Source organism: Rhipicephalus microplus, chromosome 3 (assembly GCF_043290135.1).
Source record: "Rhipicephalus microplus isolate Deutch F79 chromosome 3, USDA_Rmic, whole genome shotgun sequence".
Classification (NCBI taxonomy): Eukaryota; Metazoa; Arthropoda; class Arachnida; order Ixodida; family Ixodidae; genus Rhipicephalus; species Rhipicephalus microplus.
This window is the reverse complement of record NC_134702.1, coordinates 235,748,438-235,771,061: the sequence shown is the minus strand read 5'-3', so window position 1 is coordinate 235,771,061 and position 22,624 is coordinate 235,748,438. Positions and strand designations below refer to the sequence as shown.

The 22,624-nt window shown below is 46.9% G+C and overlaps 1 protein-coding gene across 1 annotated transcript in view; it reads left to right on the top strand.

The window, feature by feature from the left end:
* LOC142803169 (neprilysin-1-like) overlaps positions 1-22,624 on the top strand; it is an 85,227-nt gene that overhangs the window by 31,962 nt on the left and 30,641 nt on the right. The gene's annotated exons all lie outside the window — the stretch shown is intronic.

Below are 22,624 nucleotides of genomic sequence, written 5' to 3'. Positions count from 1 at the left end.
AGGCGAAAATGCTGTAGACCCGTGTTCTCAGATTTGTGTGCGCGGTAAAGAACCCCAGGTGGTCAAAATTTCCGGAGTCCTCCACTATGGCGTCTCTCATAATCATATGGTGGTGTTTGGATGTTAAACTTCACATATCAATCAAAGTTGATGAACGTCCCAGATGCTTAGTAAGAACGCCCTGCATGCTCATTCACGTCTCTTATTTACTCCCCAAGCTAATTTCGTTATTTGCTTAGTCACTGCCCTGTAATACCGAGGCGTGCTTTTTTATTGGCTGCAAAATTTAAAAGTTCTTTTTCGGTGCACTGTTCTAACATAAAAAAGTTACCACCTTGCAGATAGTGGGCCACGAGATGATGCATGCATACGACGTCACAGGAAAATCGTACGACGAAAACGGCACCTCGCGTCCTTGGGTCTCAACTTCTTTCACAAGAGAATACACTGAAAGAGCGCTCTGTGTTCGTCGATCACACATGGCAGTTGTGAGTGCATACACCTGGGTTCCTACATACAAAGTTCAATGCGCCTAGGCACTAGTTTGCTCTATTCGTTTTTAACCCACAAAGACGATAAGCACTACCGCGGCTCAGTGTTCGCGAAACTTCACGATTGTAGTACATCGTCTTGTTAAGACTGTCAACAGGACCAGAACTGTCAAGTGTATTTCAAGCTTTTGCCAACACCGGTAACCAGTGGCTAGTAGGTTCAATAGCTGATGTATAAAAGATGGCTTGTCCCAACGATTATCAGGCTATGGACAGCCGACGCTCAGTTCTCCGCTATCAGTTCACACTGTGTACTACTTGTATTTTGACTCTAATCACCTCGGCCACAATCTCGACCAAATAAAAAGTTTCATCCTACACATTGCCACTGCTACGTTGGTCAACATAACGACTTACACACAATATAAAACCAAATGAAAGTTATTTTGTGAATATATTGTGCAGACAAAAAGAGTGTTAAAAAAGCTGCTTTTACTGCTTAGGTTCACTGTCTGTGACATATCTAAAGAATACGTGTTAAAAATATTTGTAAAGCAAGTAAAAATGTACAATGTTGCATGCTGCCGTCTACAACACACACACTTGGCAGGCCTTCATTAGCGATTGAATGCAACTAACTGATAAGCGATATCATCCTTCAATCAGGGTGATATCATGACAACCAGGATATTGTGAGAAACAATAATAGTCCAGAGAAATTCGACATCCTACAAGTAACGACAGGGGAAGTAAGGAAAGCTCTAGAAGGAATGCAAAAAGGCAAAGCCGCTTTTGAATATAGGGTAACAACGGACCTCCTGAAATATTGCGGAGAAATTGTGCTAGAAAAACGAGCCACATTATATACAAAAGGTCTCTTGGCGGGAAGGGTACTAGAATCTTGGGAAAACGCCAAAATCATCTTTATCTCTGAGAAAGAAGACGCCCAGAAGTTGAAAAATTACATGCCGATTAGCTTCCTGCCTGTTCTCTGCAAGCTATTTACAAAAATATAAGCTAATAGAATCAAGGCGACATTAGAGTTCAATTAACAAAAAAACAAAGCAGGATTTCGTGCAGGCTACTCCACAATAGGCCATATTCACACTACGAATCAGATAATAGATAAATGCGCGGAATACAACCAATCCCTGAACATAGCCATCATAGATTACGAGAAGGCGTTACGAGAAGGATTACGAGATAAATCCACGGCGGATGTACATCCCCCATTGTTCTCCATAATGAAAACGACACAATCCCAATGAAGAATGGTGTGAGGCAGCCAGACACAACATCTCCAATATTATTCACTTCGTGTTTACAGTAGGTTTTCAAGACCCTAGATTGGGAAGAGTCAGGAATAAGAATTAACGGAAAGTATCCTAGCAACCTGCAATTCGCTTATGACGTTTCCTTGATGAGTACCTCAGGAGACCAATTACGGCTCGTCATTACAGGAATGAACACGGAAAGCAAGAAAGTACGTTTGAAAATAAATAAGCATAGAACTGAAGTAATGTGGAACAGTCTCCGCAGAAGACAGCACTTTGCGATAGGCGGAGAGACGCTCGAAGTTGGAATGAAATATGTCTACTAAGGACAGGTAGCAACCAGAAAGCCTAACCCTGAGAGTGAAATAACTGGAAGAATAAGGATTGGGTGGATCACATTCGGCAAGCATTTTCGAATCATTATTGGTAATCTGCCAGTAACTCTCTAGAAAAAGGTATATAACAGCTGCATCTTACCAGTATTTACCATTGGAGCAAAAACTTGGAGACTTGCAAAGGGGGTTCAGCTTAAATTGAAGAGGAGGAAGCGAGTGATGTAAAGGAAAATGATAGGTGTAACCGTAAAAGACAAGAAGAGAGCAGAGTGGGTCAGAGAAGAAACCGGGATTAAGGATATCATCGTTGAAATAAAAAAAAAAGCTGGAGATGTGCCGCGCGCGTAGCATAGGTAGGATAACAGCAGGTCATTAGGGGTAACTGACTCGATTTGCAGAAAAGGAAACCACACGAAGAGTAGAAAGAAAGTTAGGTGGGTCGATGAGATTAAAAATTTCGCAGGTATAACGTGGCAACAGAACACACAAGACCGGGTTGATTGGCGAATTATGAAAGAGGCCTTTGGCCTGCAGTGGGTGTAGCCAGGCTGATGATGACGACAATTAACTGATAACCGCCACGCGTAATAAATACAGTAGCATCCTAAAGCACAAAAAACATGGGTACACAATCAATTGCATGCTATCAAAGCTTCTTAGTTCACGTAGTGGTCTTGTTGCGACGCTACTTGATGGGTAGCGCTAATGCGTCACGATTGCTTCCGAGCGCTTTCTCCCGGAGTAGGGACAGACGTGTTTACCACTCCAGTATCACGTGTATGTCATATTTGTTCCTTCGTGCTCCTTTTTTGTGGCTCTAATCAACGCCGCCACCGCATCGTAGCGCAGCAAGGGCAGTAAGTAGCGTTGCAGTGACGTTTCCCATTAGTTGCCCACATAGCGCCTTGAGCGGCGACTCGCTATCTCACATCACCGTGTGTTTTACAAAGCCAGCGGGACCGCCAATATTTTGTCAACATGAGGGATGCAAGGCTCCGCCCCGTGGATCTGTATACAACTGAACGAAAAATTTATTTTATACAAAATTTGTTGTGATGCACTCCATGCGGGGTTCTCTAACCCATGACCGCAAAGCATATGCATAGGCTAGGCGATTCGCGAGAGCAGGAAAGGGCTAGAGGAGAGGATGGTGAACGGCTGGATCAGGTGCATCTGTCTGGCATTGATAAAATAGATGCGGCATTGCTCACACTGTTAAAACTTATGGGGACTTGCATAAAAACGCAGCCTTTACGCTTTTCTTACCAAAAAGCCGACATTATCGAACCAGACTTTCCCTTGTACTTCAGCTTGAAAGTATGAATAGTAGGCGGACACGTGCGCTAGTTATACATGTGAAGTTTAGTCCCACTTCTAATGTAAATATTCAATGTGTACTTGAAGGAGTAATCTAAGGTATACTAACGACAGCAAATTTAGAGCCCAACTGCTCAAGCACGAGAAAAAAGATGACACACGCGCTTTCTTCCAACATTGTTTCAGCCGTTTCACGTGCTTGTACACGTCAGGGTGCGCACGCAGAAAAAAAAATTGGTTACAGGAAAAAAAGTTGCTGTCCCTTCCAATGAAACGTGTCTACACACACACACACACACACACACACACACACACACACACACACACATATATATATATATATATATATATATATATATATATATATATATATATATATATATATGTGTGTGTGTGTGTGTGTGTGTGTGTGTGTGTGTGTGTGTGTGTGTGTGTGTGTGTGTGTGTGTGTGTGTATGTATGTATATATATATATTAATGCAAGGTGGTTTATTAGCGACGCCAGGTAGTAGGCAGGCAGCCGGTACAGACACCAATGCTCGAGCAGTCCAGTGTCTACAGCTCGTGCACACACTCGCGCTTCGCACTCAGAGATGGTCCCACAAATCAGTGCCTTGCGAATTCCCCACTACAATGCCCCGGCGACAAAGACGAACCAGTCTGGCGGCTCAATGTGACAAAAGAACAGGAGGATCGTAGCAGGGCTTGAGGCGACTGACGTGGACCGTCTCACTACCAAGGCGGCGCTTGTCCTTGGACGGCTTGAGCGGTTCAATCACATAGGTGGCAGAAAAGGGTGCTGTATGACGCGGTAAGGGCCAGTATACTTCGGTGCAAACTTGGGAGTCAGTCCAGGAGAGTGGAAAGGCAGCCGGAGCCACACGAGAGAAACGACGGGGAAAGTGTCCTGAACAAGATCACGGTCGTGGCAATCTTTTTGGAGGGCTTGATTATCGGCTGTGAAAGACCGTGCAAGCTGACGACACTCTTCGACATGTTTGGCCATTTCAGAAACTGGGCTGAATTCAGAAGCATCAGGCTTGTATGGCAGAATTGTGTCAAGTGTGCTGCATGGGTCACGACCATATAAATTAAAAAATGGAGAAAACCGTGTTGTTGATTAAATCGGCGTTTTATAGGCGTACATCACGAAAGGAAGAACGTCCCAATTGGAGTGGTCAGAATCGATATACATAGCGAGCATGTCTTCAAGGGTTCTATTGAAACGTTCCGTTGGGCCGTTCGTCTGAGGGTGGTAGTCTGTTGATGTGCGGTGTACCGTACGGCATGAATGTAAGAGCTGCTGCAGAACTTCGGACAAAAATAAGCGGCCCCTGTCACTCAGGATCTCCCGTGGTGCATCATGGCGAAGAACAAACCGATGCAAGATGAAGGTTGCAACGTCACGAACACCAGACGAACGTAGCGCTGCCGTTTCGGCGTACCTTGTCAGATGGTCGGCAGCCACAATCACCCATCGATTGCCATCAACAGAGCACGGTAGCGGGCCGTATAGGTCAATCACAACACGGTCAAATAAGAGTGCAGGACATGGTAAAGGCTGCATTTCACCGGGTGAATGAGGAAATGTCTTGCGCTGCTGACACAGGGAACATTAGCGAATGTGTTCGCGTACAATCGTGTACATATCCCGCCAGTAATAACGTTGGCGGATCCGCTCATACATCTTTAGCTCACCTGCATGTGCGTGTTGTGGTTCAGCATGAGAATACTCGCAAATATCACACCGCATATGGCTGGGTATGACTAGCAGCCATTTACAACCCGCCACTTGATAGTTGCGACGGTATAACAGGCCATCTCGTATGGCGAAATGCGTTGCTTGGCGGCAAAGAGCACGCGGTAACCGGAAGTTGACGCGTCAGAAAGCATATTGCCGCGCGCTTGATCTGCCAGCGCAAAAGAGGCAGACGAAGTGGCAGTTCCCCTCGTGCCATTGTTCTGTTTTTGGCTGCGCTGAGCCGACCGCTCTTCGGACTTTTGTGAGGACGCCTTAAAAACGTCTCCTGTCTCTTTAACGTGACATTTTAATGGTGGAGGTGCTGGGTAACCTCACCTATGCAACAGACTCCTTCTAGCAGCCGGAACGTGACCCAAAACCCAGAGCTTACGCCGGTACACCGTTTCAGTCGGAGGATTCGAGGACTGTCCCCCGAGTTTGTGCCTCACAGTACAAGTACGTCGACTGGTATGGAGAATACTGTTGCTGTCACCGCTTCCCCTACCGCTGGAGCCGCCGCTGCTCCAACCGCTGCACCCGCAGCTGCACCCACTCATTACACGCTACAAAAACCACGTGTTCCGAGTCCCTTTCGTGGTGGCCTCTATGAAGATGTGGAAGATTGGCTGGCTGAGTACGAGTACGTAGCGGATTTCAACGGGTGGGACGAAGTAGCGAAGCTCAAGAATGTGTACTTTAGTCTTCTGGATGGTGCTCGCACATGGTTCCAGAACCGCAAGGGCCTCCTAACGTCGTGGCATGAGTTCTGTCACAGGCTCCGCGAAACGTACTCGAGTCTCGATCGTCGAGAGCGCGCTGAAAGGGCCCTCCAGTCCCGCATGCAGATGCCTAATGAAGGTGTGGCTACATACGTGGAGGATATGGTTCATCTGTTCACTCGCGCTGATCCAACCATGCCGGAAGACAAGAAGCTGCGACACTTGATGCGAGGTGTGAAAGAGCAGCTCTTCGCTGGACTCATTCGTAGTCCGCCTAGAACGGTCGCGGAGTTCCTCACTGAAGCCGTCGCCATGGAAAAGGCGCTGCAGCAGCGGAACCAGTACGATCGGCAAGTGAATGCTACCTATACCACCGGGCTAGGCTCGTTCCCGACCGACGTGGGAGCGCTTCGCGAGCTGATACGTTCGGTTGTTCGCGACGAGCTACAACAGCTGCAACAGCTGAACCAGGCGCAGCAGCAGCCTTCCACGAATTGCATCGCCACCATCATACGTGACGAAGTTCAGCATGCGCTCGGCACATCTCGCCGCGAGACACCAACGCAGGTTGCTGCACCACTTCAGGCGTTCGCAACTTCAAGTGAACCTCTAGGGGTGACCTACGCAGACGTATTGAGACGCACCGTTCCGTCGTCCACGACACCATCCCCAGTGAGTGGTTTCCAGCGCACCACTTATACCGACACGTTCGAACACAACGCACCTGCACCAGTCCCACTACCTGCCGCAACCCCGTACGCCACACTGCAGTCCGCACAGGTGGTCCCTTATTTTGCAGACACTCGACCCGTCATGCGTAAATCCGACATATGGCGCATGCCCGACCGACGACCGCTTTGCTACCACTGCGGTGAAGCGGGTCACCTCTACCGAGACTGCCAGTACCGCCGACTTGGGCTGCAGGGTTTTCCTGCCAATTCACCCCGCCCCCGGTTTGGACAGAGACCACCAGAAATTGAAGATTTTATCGCTCGGCAGAACGTCCCACTCAGGCGTCAGTCGCGCTCACCGTCACCGCGGTCGTCATCTTATTCAGGCAACGGAAATCGAAGGCCGCAAGGACGGTCTCCGAGCCCTCGCCTGGAAAACTAACGCCAGCGACCTTTCGAGGCGAGGCCGCTGATTCTCGACGTGATGAAGACCTCGCCCTCCAATCGACGCGACATCGGACCAACGGAAATTCGACTACGCCGGCGCCTGTATCCCAGCTGAGCGACTTTTCAATGGACATACCTGTGCTGCTCGACGGTCGCAATTTAACTGCCTTAATAGACACTGGTGCTGACTACTCGATTATTAGCGGACAATTGGCACGTACCTTGAAGAAAGTGATAATGCCTTGGACAGGATCGCATGTACGTACAGCTGGCGGACATGTTGTAACGCCGGTTGGTTTGTGCACGTCCAGGCTACAAATACGAGGCTGCACGTTTTTGGTCAGCTCCATCGTGCTACGTGACTGCTCCCGCGAATTAATTCTCGGCCTCGATTTTCTTCGGGAATATGGCGCCGTAATCGACCTACGGCGACGCTGCATTTCCTTTTCGACAGTCAACGCTACGTCAAGGGACTCCAACCGCCGTACAACCGCCCTCCGTGTTTCCGACGACAGTGTCACAATACCACCTCGTGCAAGTATCCTAATTCAGGTGACTTCCGAAGGAACCAGTGACGGTGAAACAGTGGCAGAGTGCAACGTCTCCCTGCTGCTGGCGCTTGGAATTTCTGTGGCACGAGGCATCATTGACATTCGGAACGGTACAGCCGAGGTCATGATTACAAATTTCACCAATGAGCATCGTCACCTTTTCCGGGGCACTGCGGTCGCCTACGCTGAAGCCTTGGAGGACGTCATTGAGTGTTTTGCCTGTGAAGACAGTAGCCGCAATGGACAAACCGTAATAGATGTTGACATGAACAGTGCACTGCCAGAAGAGAACCAGAGGGCCTTGCGAGAGCTATTGTTTGAATTCAGGGCGTGTTTTGCTCAGTCGTCTAAAGTGAGTCAGACGCCAATTACACAGCACAGGATAATCACTTACGACGACGCAAGACCTATTCACCAACAGCCATACCGCGTCTCGCCGACAGAACGCGCAGCTATCAAGCAGCAAGTGAAAGAAATGATCGACGACGGCGTTATCCAGCCTTCGAACAGTCCCTGGTCCTCACCGGTCGTTCTGGTTAAGAAGAAGGACGGTACGCTTCGCTTCTGTGTAGATTACAGAAAGCTCAACAACGTCACAAAAAAGATGTTTATCCGCTGCCGCGTATTGATGACTCGCTTGACCGACTACGACGAGCGAAGTATTTTTCTTCCCTGGATTTAAAGAGTGGCTACTGGCAAATTGAGGTTGATGAGCGCGACCGCGAAAAAACCGCCTTTGTCACGCCGGATGGCCTCTACGAATTTCGGGTGCTACCGTTCGGACTCTGCTCTGCGCCAGCTACCTTCCAACGCATGATGGACACTGTGTTGACTGACTTAAAATGGCAAAGCTGCCTTGTGTACTTGGATGATGTGGTCGTGTTTTCAACCACCTTCTCCGAACATCTGAAGCGACTACGACAAGTACTTGAGGCGATTCGGACGGCTAACCTTACGTTAAAGCCGCAAAAATGCCATTTCGGTTACGAAGAACTAAAGTTCCTTGGACATGTCGTAAGCGCAGAAGGCGTCCGTCCTGACCCTGAGAAAACCGCCGCTGTCGCAGCCTTCCCGACTCCTGCCGATAAGAAAAGTGTGCGGCGGTTTCTTGGTCTATGCGCGTACTACCGGCGCTTTATAGGCAATTTTTCGAAAATTGCCGAACCATTAACTAGACTCACTAGAGACGATACGCCGTTCGTTTGGAGTGCTGAACAAGAATCAGCATTCACAGAGCTTCGGCTTCGCCTGGCATCACCACCTGTTCTTGGACATTTCGACGAGGAAGCCGAAACAGAAATTCATACCGACGCCAGTAACGTCGGTCTGGGCGCGGTACTCGTCCAACGGCAGGAGGGAACTGAAAAGGTTATCGCCTACGCAAGCCGAACCCTAACACGCCCGGAGTCAAACTACAGTACCACGGAGAAGGAGTGCCTTGCTGTCGTGTGGGCAATTGCTAAGTTTCGACCTTACCTTTACGGCCGTCCATTCAGAGTAGTGACGGATCATCACTCGCTGTGCTGGCTTGCGAACCTCAGAGACCCCTCCGGACGACTGGCAAGGTGGAGCCTACGTCTGCAGGAGTACGACGTCACTATCGTGTACAAGTCCGGTCGTGCACACGAAGATGCGGACACGTTGTCACGCGCGCCAGTTGAGCCTGCCGCTCAGAGCTTCGAAGAGGACTGCCCTTTCCTTGGCTCCGTAAGCGTAACAGACTTGGCTTTACGGCAGCGAGCAGATTCTCAATTGCGACCTATCATTGAACATCTAGAGGGCCGCAACGTATCACTGCCCCAGCATATAACTCGCGGATTGTCATCCTTCTGCTTACGACAGGGCGTGTTGTACAAGAAGAACGCAGCCGCCAGCAACAAAACTTACCTGTTGGTCGTCCCCGCAGAGCTGCGTGAGGAAATTCTATTTGCCTGCCACAACGAGCCTCCATCGGGCCATCTGGGCATCACCCGAACCATCGCTAGGGTACGAAAGTCTTACTACTGGCCGAAACTTGCCGCTTGCGTTAAACAGTACGTTCAAGCCTGCCGCGAATGCCAGCGCCGAAAATCCCCATCTGTTAAGCCTGCGGGATTACTTCACCCTATCGAGCCACCCAGAACACCCTTCGATCAAGTCGGCATGGACCTCCTGGGTCCGTTTCCCTTGTCATCTTCCGGCAACAAGTGGATAATCGTCGCTACAGATTATCTAACCCGCTATGCTGAAACTAAGGCGCTTCCTAAAAGCACGGCTTGTGAAGTTGCTCAGTTTTTCATCGAGAGAATTGTATTACGCCACGGTGCTCCATCCTGTGTCATCACAGACCGAGGAACAGCGTTTACAGCAAGGCTCCTTGAACAAGTTTTTCAGTTAAGTTACTCCACGCATCGCAAGACAACAGCGTATCACCCTCAGACAAATGGACTGACCGAGCGGCTTAACAAAACGATGACTGATATGCTGTCTATGTACATAGACGTACAGCACAAGACGTGGGATGAAATACTGCCTTACGTAACATTCGCGTATAATACCGCTACGCAAGAGACCACACGATTCACTCCGTTTCGTCTTCTATACGGTCGGGACGTTCAGACGATGTTGGACGCAATGCTCCCATGCGACATTGACAACATCGAGAATCTCGACGAAGATGCTGAGTGTTTCGTGCAACGAGCCGAGGAAGCACGTCAACTAGCCCGCGTAAACATCAAGAAACAACAAGGCGTCGATGCACAGCGCTACAACCGCTGCCACAGACAAGTCGATTATAAACCAGGTGACCAGGTGTTGGTTTGGACCCCTGTGCGCTGCAAAGGTCTCTCTGAGAAGCTTCTCAGTCGGTATTTTGGCCCGTACAAAGTGCTACGACAAGTGAGCGACGTCAATTACGAAGTCCTTCCGGACGGAAGCCAACCACCCCGACGCCGACAGCTACGACCCGAGATTGTGCACGTGGTGCGGTTAAAACCGTACCACACACTGTGACAATGTTTTTTTTACGATACACGCTTCGTTTAGCATCGAGGCGATGCTCTTCAGGGAGGAGGGGCAGTGCCGCGCGCTTGATCTGCCAGCGCAAAAGAGGCAGACGAAGTGGCAGTTCCCCTCGTGCCATTGTTCTGTTTTTGGCTGCGCTGAGCCGACCGCTCTTCGGACTTTTGTGAGGACGCCTTAAAAACGTCTCCTGTCTCTTTAACGTGACAATATTCAAGAGCGAGACAATCCAAGGGTCCTTCCGCTGCTCGGATGGCATGTCTGTGACGTTTACGGCAGAGAGAGGAAGGTCAGGGGCTGGTTTTTCCGTATTATAAGATTTCACGGGTGATCGTGAAAGCGCATCTGCGTCAGAGTGCTTTCGCCCCGATCGGTAGACGACGCGTATGTCGAATTCCTGGAGGCGTAGTGCCCAACGTCTGAGGCGGCCAGATTGATCTTTCAGTGAAGCCAACCAACAGCGTGCGTGATGGTCATTTACCACATCAACCGTTTGGCCGTACAAATAGGGGCGAAACTTGTTTAACGCCCACACAATCGCCAGGCACTCTTTTTCCGTGACAGATTTGTTGGCTTCTGCCTTAGTGAGGGCGCGGCTGGCATAGGCGACCACATACTCCGTAAAACCTGGTTTGCGTTGTGTGAGTACTGTACCAAGGCCGACGCCACTTGCATCCGTGTGTACTTCGGTCGGCACAGTACCGTTGTAATGGTGCAGTACAGGTGGTGAGGTAGGGAGTTGGCGCAGTGTTGCGAAGGATTTGTCAAAGGCAGCTGTCCAATTCGAAAGATCTGCAGGGCAAGCAAGGAGTTTGGTGAGCGGAGCGATGATGGAAGCATAGTTTTGGACAAACCGACGAAAATAGGAGCACAGGCCTTCCAACAAAGCACCGTAGTTCTTTAACTGTATTCGGCTTAGGAAATTCGGCAACAACACGAAGCTTGTCAGGGTCGGGAAGGATGCCGGCTTTCGAGACGATATGACCAAGTATGGTGAGTTGTTTCGCCACGAAGTGACATTTCTTCAGGTTGAGCTGAAGCCTGGCGTTTGTAAGGCACTGTAGAATCTTACGCAGACGAGTGAGATGCGAAGTGAAATCGGGTGAAAAGACCACAACGTTATCAAGATAGCACAAGCATATGTTCCACTTGAGACCGCGTAAAATGCTGTCCATCATACGCTTCAATGTGGCGGGTGCATCGCAGAGTCCGAATGGCATTACGGTAAATTCATAAAGACCATCCGGTGGGACGAACGCGGTTTTTGGACGATCAGACTCAGCCATTGGGACCTGCCAATAACCAGAGCGAAGGTCAAGCGAGGAAAAGAATTCAGCACCTTGGAGACAATCGAGAGTGGGGAGGAGGGTAAACATCTTTCCTCGTAATGTTGTTTAGGCGCCTGTAGTCTATGCAAAACTGGATCGAACCATCCTTTCTTTTTTTGACGAGTACAACTGGGGAACACCAAGGACTACAAGAAGGCTTGATGACTCCACGTTGTAGCTTGTCATCTACTTGTTCTGCAATTACGCTACGTTCCACCGGGGACACACGGTAGGGACGATGGTGCAAAGGAGTACTCTTCCCTGGGTCAATTGTGTGCACAACGGTGTTCGTTCTTCCTAGCACCACTTGGGGAAAGTCAAACGAACATCTGAATTCGTGCAACACGGTAACAAGCTGCTCTCGTCGAGCCGGGGCAAGATGGCTGTCAATAGAACAGTGAAATACATCGGACGACACGCTGTTCGAGGCAAAGTGAGGAACCAGCACGTTCAGCCCCATATTCGGCTTGGTGTCGAAGAAATTGGCAGGCACGATAGTACCTTCATCGATAAGCTGATTGTGGCCGAGCGTCTCGTTGCGGCGCAAATTGAGGGGGCATGAGTTGGGATTGGAAATAAATATTCCGGTAGTGTCTTGACAAAGCGCAAGAACAGCGAATGGCAGCGATGTGTGGTGGCGGCTACCGAAGATCTCAGATGGCGTGAATGTGACGGTAGCATCAGAAAGTGAAGCGCAGCAGGCAGGGACAAACTGGGCGCTGAAAGGAGGAAGGTCCATGTCCGTCGCGACGGCAATGTTAGCCACATTAGATACGGCCGCATCAACAGAAGGCTCATCACAAAACGGTAACAGCTCCACTTCGGCCCGAGCGCAGTCCACGACGGCGTGATGACGTGATAAGCAATCCCATCCTAGGATGACATCGCGGAAACATGAAGCCAACACGTGAAATTCAATGATGTACAACAAATCTCCAATAACCACTTTTGCTGTACATACCGCGACGGGTTCAATTTGTTAGGCGCTCGCAGTGCTAAAAGAAACCGCGGGAGAAAGCATCGTCACTCTATGAAGAGAGCAGCAGAGTCATTGACTAATCACTGATATTGCGGCACCGGTATCGATGAGTGCAAGTGTTCGTACAGCTTCGACGATCACATCGATACGATTGGCGGGAGACAGGCGAGGACTTAAACCATTAGACAATGACGCAGTTCATGCATCCGAAGCTGCGGCAGTTAGTTTTCCGTCTCAATGCAGGTGGGTCGTCGACGCATAGGCGATACAGAACGACGACTTGTTGAAGGGGAAGGCGAGCGGGAAGTAGAACGTCGAGAAGCGGAGGTTCGGGTGCCGGAAGCAGCTTGCGCATCGCGTTCGTGAACTTCAGGTGGCACTTGAGGCGCGTGGTATGGAGGCTGGAACGAGTAGTCAGGGTATTTTGGTGCGTTAACTGCGAAGCGCCGACGACAAAGACATGCAACGTGACCTGTAATTCCGCAAAAGTAACATATCGGCCAGTTGTCAGCTGTGCGCCAAGCATTTCCGGCATGCTGCTGTGTAGCTGGAAACGGGGCGGTGGAAGGTCGCACAGGTTCCCAGGCAGCACAGAAGGTTGGCCCAATATTGGGGATAGATCGGCATTGCCTGGCCCATGAACGGCCCAGTTTTCACAACGTACCGCCAAGATTGGCTATGCCAGCCAAATAGAACGGCGACGTTGGACCAGCGTTGACAACGTACCCCCAATATTGGTTCTGCCAGCCGAATAGAACGGCTATGTTGGACCAGCATTAACAACATTCCGCCAATGATGGCTGTGCCAGTCTATTAGATTGGTTATATTGGGCCAGCTTTCAGAACTTTCCGCCCATATAGGCTGTGCCGGCCTATTAGAACGGCCACATCGGGCCAGGTTGTACAAGTAGCAGCCAATATGGGCGGAGCCATCCAATAAGACCGGCATCATTGGCCCGCCGTTTGAACGTTATTGCCGGCGTCAGCTGAAAAGTCAACATCACGATGTCATAATATTAGAATATGAGCCAATTTCTGCGTGTGCTGCTTCTTGGCGCTGTTCTGGCCCCAATTCACGCGCCGATTTTTCAAGTTAGAGAGAGAGTAATATATGTGCCGGGCACAATATTAGAACTATCTTTTCGTCAATAAACCATGCCCCGCCGCGACGGTCTAGTGGCTAAGGTACTCGGCTGCTGACCCGCAGGTCGCGTTTGAATCCCGGCTGCGGCGGCTGCATTTCCGATGGAGGCGGAAATGTTGTAGGCCCATGTGCTCAGATTTGGGTGCACGTTAAAGAACCCCAGGTGGTCGAAATTTTCGGAGCCCTCCACTACGGCGTCTCTCATAATAATATGGTGGTTTTGGGACGTTAAACCCCACATATCAATCAATCAATCATTAAACCATGCACAGCTCGTTGAAATGCATAATCGTTGGTTGAAGTTGTGCAAGGTATACTTTTTAAGTGAGAAAAAATTACCGATCAAGTTTCTCTGTCAGACGTGACGTCCGATGCGGTGCTATCCGTACGTATGACGAAGCTGCTGCGGATACCGCTGTCTTACGCGTGCATGTAGACGTCGAATATCTGACGCAAATCTTACGTATCATGTGTCGGGCTAGCTATCTACGCGACCTATTCGAATCTGTTTTGCGTTCACAGCACAGTACGGTTAACGGCACTTGCTGCTGCTTGACGTGTGGGAAGAGCGGGGGTCGTCAGTTGCGTTATGGTGACTGAATCATACAACATATGCAGTTGCCGTGATCTAACACACAGACGCGCGTGCGCACGCACGCACGCGCTATATTCATGCAACGACCACATTAATTCCCAACAACATCGCAGCGAACGGTTGGTAAGGTGTTGCGGAGTGTGTGGGCGTCGTAGGGCACCCTGTCGGTGCCCAGCTCGTTGCGAAGGCGAATTTCGGCGTGGAACGCATCTTTTTTATGTACTTTTTTACGTGTGCCCAAAACGGTAGGCTGCGCGATACGAGAAGTACGACCCACAAAAAAAGAAGAAACGTGAATGCGTAGGGCAAATCGCTAATAACAAAAAAAAAAAACACGCACGCTCACGCCACTGCAGTGGCGTGAGCGTGCGTGTTTTTTTGTTATCAACGAAGCACATGTGCTTCCATAAAACATGACAGCCAAGAATGATGAAGTATTCATTTACATACAAATTACTATGAGTTGCTGAAACTCACGCAAAAGAACACAATTTTCTTCCTTGGATATTGATCAAGTGCCTTGGAATTATGCTATGTGAATTTGACACATCAACAGTGCATTATGATTCCCACCATAAGGGGCCACAATCTTGGCAAGTAATAGAAGTACTCTTCCCACCTGATGTGCACCTAACGTAAAGAGGCCTTGTTTCTCAAGTTAGCAATATATTATATATATATATATATATATATATATATATATATATATATATATATATATATATATATATATATATATATATATATATATATATGTAACCACTGGAAAAATATACCAGGTGTAACCAGAAAAAGGTGCACCTGCAGTTTTAAAGTTTAAAAGAAGCAATGACATGCCAACCATCCAAAATAGAACGCCCGAGAAAGGAGCATGAATCAGTATTACAGCAGCTAAAAGCCTGCTAACAGCTGAAGGTAGTCATGCTGCTCTTCCATTCAAGTATAGTGTACACTGAGAAAAGATACTGAAGATACACCATCAGCAAATGACCGAAGCAATACAGACAGAGCTTTCTCTTATAATACAAAAAGTCTTTAGCTGAGGAGGCAAATAAGTCATTGGCACCCAATAAGTGCACAAAAAAAAAAAGCTGTCGCACGAGGCTGTCAGCGCTTAGACAACACAGGCAAAAATACAGTAGACTGAAGAAGGGAAACCCATAGCAAAAGTTACCATACTCCTGAGTTCTTGCTTTGCGTGCAAATGAAGCTAGCGTGAAGTTGAACACTAGATTAAAGCACCACAATCAAAATCTGGAAGTCAATGCTTTAGGAATAATACAAAGTACTGAAGAAGCATGCAAAGAGCATTCCTGTGAAGGCAAATATAAAAAAAGACTGAAAGCTCTGTGGCCCTGAACAAGACAACACCACAACCAATCGAAGAGCCGTTCGGACACACCAGCAGTTCTGGCAAACACTAAAAAGTCACAAAAACATACCTTTAATGCCTTTTTTACAAGAGAACTTCAAAAGAAATGTGCATACACCAATGCCAGAAGTATCGATGGAAGCTATTACTCATATTCAGCTCTTCATTGAAACACTGACAGAAGATACTTGTACCTGGATGCTTAATTACTTTGGTACAACTCAAGAGCGTCGACGCCAAGTGGCAAAAAAATTATGATGGAAGACTACAATGTGATCAAATGCACACGTCAACCACCAACCAAGGTCCTATGCTAGAGTGAATATCGCAAAAAGTCTTGAACGCCTAATGTCACTGGCTCATACTCAGCGTTCTCAATCAAAATCTTGACCTCCCACACAGCATATTATTTCAACAACCTGCCACCTCTCACCATGTCATGAAACAAGCTCGAGTATACACAAACCCTCCTCACCGTTAGGTAGTTAGATAGCTCCACTAGTGCTTCACTCTCGGAACACATAGACCAGGGCCGTAACTAGACGGGTAGTGAGGAGGTTCTGAGCCCCTGAAGTATTTTCATGCTCTGACTTTTCGTCAACAATAGCTTAATCTGGGCAAGTTGGTTCATCGTGGTTGTGTTCTAGTAACAGTGAGAGAAGTTCAGGAAGAGACAAAAAGGACAGGAAAGAGCGCTGACTGCCAACTAAATTTTATTGAAGGTACTACGCCCACTTTTTTACAGAGTACAAGAACAGTGCTCATGCACAACGACACATGTGAGACCATGATAATATAATCTTAACTGAGAAAAGAATACTCTCTCTCTGAATGGATGAGTGAAGGTATACTGATGCACTGATCCATGGCCTTCCTGACAAGAAAATGCTTTCACAGTCTCTCTTTCATTTCTTGTTCTTGCTCTTTTCAAAAACAGTGTTTTATGAAACATAGAACTGCACTTACATTCTTTACAGTGTATGGCCATGCGACTACCATAGCCATTCTTAACATTTTAAGCATGCTGTCTTGCTCAAACATTGGGGCATTGTCCAGTTTGTCTTATGTTTACGTTTCCACGTGTCAATAGTATCTCATACACAACATTATATTAGCATTCAGTATACCTATTCTCGTGACGAATGGTGAAATAATGGCTATTTCTATTGCTTTTTAGTACACACACTTTTGAAAACTTGCAAGGGATGGCAAATAACAAGATAAAATCATATCGGCTCGCTATTTTCTTATATTGTGAAACATCTTATGTACGTACGGTATAGCATGCAAAGATCTTTGGTCATTCTGTTTTTATTTTGGTCCTGTTTTGTTTAACTTGACTTTCTGCAGGAGGGTTTAGCACACGGGTGTGATGGTGCTGTTGGGATATCCAGCATCCTTTAGTCTTTTAATCTGGTTTTTAAGGCTTACCTCATCCTTGTGCTCACATGACTTCTAAAGGGTGGCCTCAATGCACGTGGTGGCAATTCCTCTGTGTAAATTGTGTATATGTGTAATTATGTGTTATGATGTACTAAAAAAGATGTCCCAAGAATCAGAATAAGTGACAGTAGTCAAAGTTTTTGTCACTGCCTTTATACAAATACCAGTTTATTTGTTGACTCCTGCAGTATTTTAGGGCCTCTTATATAGATACGATGTTTTCTCACTTTTATTACATTTTTGTATTGATGATGCCATATGCTAAGGAGGTAGAATGTCGTTATGTTCTTTCTGATAACTTCTAGCTTCTGAGCAAAGATAATGTTTCAGAAAAATGAAAAAAGGCTAGCATAATATTAAGACATGGGAAGAAAGCAGAGTTTATCAAAAATGAATGCATTAGTTGGGAATGAGATAAAAAGATGGATGACAGGTCAGTAATGTCAATTAATTTATATTAGGACACACGAAATGTAGCAGAGGGTGGCAGGTGATTAGTTCCAATGAGATCAAGAAATTATCAGCCATAATATGAAATTGGCTCATACAGGACACAGAACATTGATTGGGCTTCCACCCTGCAGTGGACATAATATAGGCTTAACGCTAACAATGAGCAAAGCCTGTGAAATTAATGCTCCATGAAATGAGCAGTATTGCACAGATTGCTGTGCTAGACTTCCCATTTTGCATGTTTTTACCAGCTTATCCTGCTCGCTGTTCAGACACAAAGCTTCACCAGAAAAACAATGTTATACTTGGTGAGGATAATGCCAGTGAATCCAGTGTTTTATCTACACCTTTCCTTGCTTAAGTCCTCCTCCAAACTATACGATTTTTCTTGGAAATGTTCTGCTTACAGCACACCAACCGATCAAGTGAAACAACTTTATTGGGGTCCTGCAAGACGTGCCCTAGTATGCAATCACCATTTCACCAGTATGTTACAACATACTGGTGGTAAAAATATACTCTGGCAGGGTACAGAAGTGCATGCACTGAGCTAGCTTGTGCAGCACGGTCAATCCCAGAAAGCTGAACTTATGTTTGGTACAGAATTTTGTAACCACACGATGCTTGCACAGATTAAATGTGGTCCCACATAGCAACTTTTGAGCTTTTTTATGAAATGATCTCGCAGTATCTGAAAACATTTGTTTTTTTGTTTACTTCATAGTTCCCAGTGAAATATTTCTCTTGTTCCTCGCATTGAATAATGGCATTTGGTGTGACTAAGGTGTTCCTAATGCCTCACTATGAGATCAAAAAAATGATTCTCCTTGAAATTGCTTCACAAGCATTTCCTAAGATATTGAATGACACTGCTTGCACAAGTACAAACATTTGCTAGTTTTATTGAGGGTTGATGATAAAGGGAATCAGTTGGTGCATCCAAGCCGGACAGAGATTGACTGGCCCTGAAAAGGGCCGTTTAGTTATATATCTTGCAGCTTGTTCCAGGTAGACAGGGCTTCATTCTGTAGAAATGGTAACTCATCACACTGGTTCCCCAGCATGAAGAACATAACTTGATGCTAACACTGACTCAGATGTTCTGAAATGTCATAGAGGGTACATGAAGGCTCGGTACATGAAGGTTGCAGTTATACTAACTGTACAGTCAGCATGCTTGTGTGATATGTGCATAGCTGCATCAAAGCCACGTGTGAGAATTGCGTGAACAGCTGAAAATCTCAATGGCAGCATAGCTTAAGAAGTCTGTCATCCCTTTTTTGCCAGTTTCCAATATCATCCTTCCCTTTTCTTGCATCTTCTTTCAATATATCTGGGGTTTTGATTCCCAAAACCACGATATATTAATGAGAAGCAAATTTTGAACATCTGGTGTTCTTTAACATCTTCACTTGTTTGCAGCGCAACACCAGAAACACAGGACAGGGAAGGAGCAAAAGAGAAAGAAAAGACGGCGCCGACTCTGAAAAAGACGGCACTGACATCATGACACGCACATGTCGTGATGTAAGCTGCCCAAAGAGTGGCCTCCCATGAGAATAGTGAAGAATTGGGAATAGGATCTACCAGTAAGGGCTTTGTGTGCAATTCACAAACAGTGAAAAAGATCCACCAGGGGTGAACCACAGGTACATGGTGCACTCTGGTTGAGAAAGAGCAGAGTAAAACAGATGTACCAGACAGGAGATTATAAATGGTTTTGTCTGGAGCTGGTGCCAGACCGAGCTCTGATTAAGCGTAAGGGAGTATTGAGCGCCAGGCCAATCTGATCCCATTCCTGTGATGGGGTGCAATATGATGACAGGTGCGAATTCCATTTTCTCTTTTTTCCATGGGTTTAGGGAAATAATTTTTCAGGGATCAGATGAAAATACCTCCAACATACATAATAACATGCTTATTCTTGGGCGTAGTCATGCCTAGCCACCAGATTGGGAGAAAAAGGAATGTTTGCCGAAATGTGCGATAAAGTGTTTGGTGCTACGCCTTGACGGAAGTATTGTTAGGTGCTTTGGAAATCGGTACGCCATTTCTGTAATCGTTAAATATGCAACTGCATGTGCCACTGCTAGGGATAGCGTGACACTCCCAGCCATTTCGGGGTAAGCCCTTTTAATCTACATGAAGATGTTAATAAGCCCGTTCTCCATCACAGCAGTAGCTGTGGCCATTCCTTCAACTAGGCCTACTGCGGCGCCAACTAAACGTCTGCATGAATTTAGCGCTAGTACCGTACATAATAATCAGCACGTGCCTTGGGTTCACTTCGATGGTGTTGTGAATTCATCTTGCGTGACAATGGTTTAAGTTGCATGCGTGCCTTAATCATTATTGCAATAGGAGACCATGATTTATCGTCACGCATGGTGTTGCTTAGCTCGGTCCTCAGTGTTCGAAGCAGGTTCCGCCTTGTGAGTGCATGAGAGAGGCACAAGAGTTGATTTCTGCTCTGTGTTTCTATAATTCCCTAGCCTGTATTATACAGGAAGCGGATAGTGCTGGTGTGCGTCAGCTGCCTCGGTGCGCTCTCAACCGCCTGCCTGGTAAGACTGATAGCTCATTCTATCAGCGCCTTGTCGTACTCCCTCCTCACACTTCGACATGTCCTCCACTTGGAGGACATGATGACGGAACAAGATGATACGAAGCCCAAAACCGCAATGTTTGCAAGCCACAACCCGAGCAAACAATTCAACGGTGAGGCCAGAAAATCTACCTGACTAGGCCTGGAGCAACAAGCCAGAGAGCATATTCTTGGCTGGATAGATGGATGGATGTGGCTGTACCCTTTAGATCGGGCGGCGGCTAACGTCACCTAGCCGTAATGCTTAGTGAACTAACCACTAGATTTTTTTTTTCCCCTTTAAATAGTAAAGTTGGACGGGTACTTTGAAGTGAAGGGTTTAATTTTCAATCGTGCCTTGACTTGAGCCACCAATCAGATAACCTCCTTCTAGTTAAGTCTACCCGCTTAAAGTCTATTTTGCCCTCCCTGTCCTAAACACCAGTGCTTTAAGAAACTCTGCGCCATCATCTTGAACTATAAGGTGAAGCCCTTTACAGAGCATTGTCAAGTGTTCGGCAGTTTTTTCTTTCTCTTCGCACGCACTGCATATTGTGTCTACCTCTTCATATTTGGCCCGATATGTCTTGGTTCGCAATACTCCCGTCCTGGCCTCAAACAGTAGAGAACTACCCTGAGTATTATCATAGATTCTTTCTTTGGCAATTTCCTGCTTAAAAGTTCGATAGATCTCTAGTGCGGACTTCTTAATCATGCCAATTCTCCACATGTCAGTCTCCGTTTCCTGCAGTTCCTTTTTAACCGATAGTTCTTTCTGGTTTGGCCACCTGCTGCTTTCTAAGTATTTACCAGTAAATTTCCTGGTTCGCTTCCTCCATTTTGTATTGACATTCTTCATGTACAAATAGCTGAAAACCTTCATAGCCCAACGCTCCTCCCCCATTTCTCTCAATCGCTTCTCAAATTTTATCTTGCTGCTAGCTTCTCTGCCATCAAATGATGTCCATCCCATACCACCTTGCACTCCCTGGTTTGGTGTATTCCCGTGAGCTCCTAAAGCAAGCCTACATATTTCACGTTGCCTAATTTCTAATCTTGCTTGAACTTCTGACCTCATGCACAAGACCGCATTGCCGAACGTCAGCCCAGGAACCATGACCCCTTTCCATATTCCTCTCACAACATTATACCTATTGTAATTCCACAGTGCCCTATTTTTCATCACTGCTGCATTCCTGTTATCTTTAGTCGTCACGCATATTTCGTGTTCCCTCAGGTGCTCGGTCCCATTGCTTATCCATATGCCCAGTTATTTGTATTTATCTGTTATTTCTAGCGTGACTTCCTGTGTTCTAAGCTCACTACCTTTGTTATCATTAAAAATCATGACTACTGATTTTTCCTAACTGAATCTAAAATCTAACCTACCTCCCTCATTACCGCAGATGTCCATCCACCTCTGCAAATCTTTCTTGTTGTCGGCCATTAGCACTATATCATCTGCGCAGGTTAATACTGGTAGTGCCTGATCAATGAGTTTTCCTTGTTTGACTAAAGAGAGGTTGAAGCCAAGTCCCCTTGCCTTTAATCCTTGTAGGTACATCATGAATAAGAAGGGTGACAGTGGGCACGCCTGCCTAAGTCCACGTTTCACCACTGTGGGCTTGGATACCTGTTTTTCCCACTTTAGCTACCTTGTTAGTTTTATAGATTTCCGTTAAACGATTAGTGACTCCATCTTTTACACCCAGTGTGTCAAGTATTCCCCACAAGTCCTCTTGAACCACGCTATTGTACGCTCCCTTGAATTTCTGCAGGCCGGTAGGAAGCTTCACAGCGCAGCGCCTGATCTTGTGAAACGGCGCAGCCATGCAGGCAGGACATTCAATTCCCTCCCTATTTTTTGTATACTACTGTCCTTGTGTACATCGTAGACCACATAACATTAATGATAGCAAACAGATCATTGATTCGGATAGGCCTGGTGTTTTTATTTAAAATGGAACAACGAGGAAGCTGCTGAAGCTCGTGCCTGTATACAGCTGCTTTATATGGAGATGAAACTTTAACGAAAAAAAAAAAAAATGTAATGATAAACAGTAGGCTCATAACAAACAACATTTCTCTGAGGTTGCATGGAATATATGTCCCATGCAAGGCTATGCATTGCAGTCCTTACTGCATTAATTATGTACACGTACTGCAGGGCATGCAAGTGT